This window comes from Berghia stephanieae, chromosome 11, assembly GCF_034508935.2.
Source record: "Berghia stephanieae isolate SIO BIC M18660-M18661 chromosome 11, UCSD_Bste_1.3, whole genome shotgun sequence".
NCBI classification, from domain to species: Eukaryota; Metazoa; Mollusca; class Gastropoda; order Nudibranchia; family Aeolidiidae; genus Berghia; species Berghia stephanieae.
The window spans coordinates 35,362,677-35,365,176 of NC_088370.1; the positions used below are offsets into that span (position 1 = coordinate 35,362,677).

The 2,500-nt window shown below is 36.0% G+C and overlaps 1 protein-coding gene across 1 annotated transcript in view; it reads right to left on the reverse strand.

The window, feature by feature from the left end:
• The window catches only part of LOC144956644 (uncharacterized), a 35,601-nt gene that overhangs the window by 24,662 nt on the left and 8,439 nt on the right, over window positions 1-2,500 (reverse strand). The gene's annotated exons all lie outside the window — the stretch shown is intronic.

Sequence of the window (2,500 nt, forward strand, 5' to 3'; positions counted from 1 at the left end):
AAACAAAACAAAAAAAAGAAAGAAAATAAAAACAGTGAATTTAAAAAAAAAAACAGAAAAAACAAAACAAAAACAAACAACATTTAAAAAAAAATACATTTAAAAAAAGAATGAATAATTAAATAAATAAATAAGTAAATAAATAAATAAATAAATAAATAAATAAATAAATAAATATATGTTTAAAATAAAACATGTTGCAAGCGCAGTAAAAACCTTAAAAACAAAAAAAAAAAAAACAAACAAAAATTAAAATAAAACAAAAATTTTTACTTACTTACTTACCGGAGTTCCGTACCCCCATAGAGGTTGAATCTCATGGAATGCCATTCTTCACGCTTCAGCAATTGATATTTCGTTGAAATATATATTTAATACGACTTACTTATTGATAAAGATAGAATGAAGTTGACGTCACTCGGGTCTTTGTTATTGTTTTGTTTTTGTTTTTTGCCATCCGCGTTTGTGAGTAGTTCTCACTAAACAGTATTAATCAGACTAGAGATTGTATGCGCTTGGCTAAGAAGCTCATAACATTGCCATCCGGAAGTATAACGGACCAACACACAAACCTGTGTGTATCCCTGAACGTTTATAGTCAGGTTTATATAGTTTAGTGAGCATTAATTATAAACGCGGATGGCAAAAATCAATAACAAAGACCCGGGTGACGTCAACTAAGAACTATCTATAAACGTTATAGGTTACACAGAGTTTGTGTGTTGGTCCGTTATACTTCCGGATGGCAATGTTGTGAGCTTTTTAGCCAAGAGCATACTATCGTAGCCATCGTTATGTTATAGCCTGACACTGAAATCCAAAAGGACTGGCAGTTTGACGTCATTATTTGTTTGTTTGTTTTTTTTTTTGCACCGCTTAGTGAGTTGTCGTTAGTAGAGCTCATGGAAACAAGTTATTTCATTGGTTGAACTATTGAATACAACTCACGATTTGTTTTCTTTTGTGGCAAAAGACTGGCATTTTGATGTCATTTTTTGGTCAGTGTCAGGCCATAACTTTACGAAGGCCACGATACTATCTATAGATAGAATGCGCTTGGCCAAGGAGTTCACAACATCGCCATCCAGAAATATAACGGACCAACACACAAACTCTGTGTAACCATGAACTTTTATAGTGTGGTTAATACAGTTTAGTGAGAACAACTCACAAACGCGGATGGCAAAAACAATAACAAAGGCCTGAGTGACGTCATCTGCATACTATCTATCGAGTATAGGTAGTATGCGCTTGGCTAAGAAGCTCATAACATTGCCATCCGGAAGTATAACGGACCAACACACAAACCTGTGTGTATCCATGAACGTTTATAGTCCGGTTAATACAGTTCAGTGAGCATTACTCATCAACGTGGATGGCAAAAAACAATAACAAAGACCGTAGTGACGTCAATTTCATTCTATCTATATCGTGAACATTTTGTACTTTCATTTGGTGGTTGTTTTTGTTTAATTATTCAAGAATGAGTATTTTCCAGATTGGTTAACTCTCCTTACCAGCTATTTTTAGAATTTCCCCCGAAAATTCACACCCACCCAACACAAAAATAGACATTTCTTACTCAAACAAAAAAGTAAAAAGTGAGCTATAGATAGAATGCGCTTGGCCAAGGAGTTCACAACATTGCCATCCGGAAGTATAACGGACCAACACACAAACTCTGTGTAACCCTGAACTTTTATAGTCTGGTTAATACAGTTTAGTGAGAACAACTCACAAACGCGGATGGCAAAGACAATAACAAAGGCCTGAGTGACGTCATCTTCGAACTATCTATACAACACAGTGTTTAGTATTTACAGCTGTAATCAAAGCATTTCATTAAATTTTGTGATGTACAAGAGAAATCAGATTGAGGAAATTGTCGGTTACATCGTAACGAATGTGACGATTTTCCTATGGGTGGTAAGGAGAGGGTTAAAGCTCGCATACGAGGCAATCCATTATAAATATTATCTTTGCAGGGATGGGATGAGGTTCATTGTTACACATAGAAATTTTAATTTCCATTGTTGTCACAGGCGAATCGTGTGTATATGTGTGTGTGTGTGTGTGTGTGTGTGTGTGTGTGTGTGTGTGTGTGTTAAATTGCATCTCCTGAACGTAATCTTTAAATTCTTATTTTCTTTTGTTTTAACGTGTGCCAGTTTTAAAAATGTGAGCTTCTATATAGCGCAATATCCACTAAATGTGCTCAAAGCGCTTTACAAGGGGTCCCTGGTCAACAGGAACATATAACGCGTAGAACAAGACATGACGCCTGTTAGGCGATATTACAATTTTCTTCCAACAGTACAACGCTATTAAAGGCCAGGTACTCATTTTACACCTAAGTACGGTGAGAGATTGTGAGTAAATAGCCTTTTCCAAGGACTCAACTATGCGCCGAGCGAGGCTCGAACTCAGGACCTTTCGATCCGAAAGCGAGTGTCACACCACAAGACCACATAGCCGCACAAACATTATTTCATGGAATAAA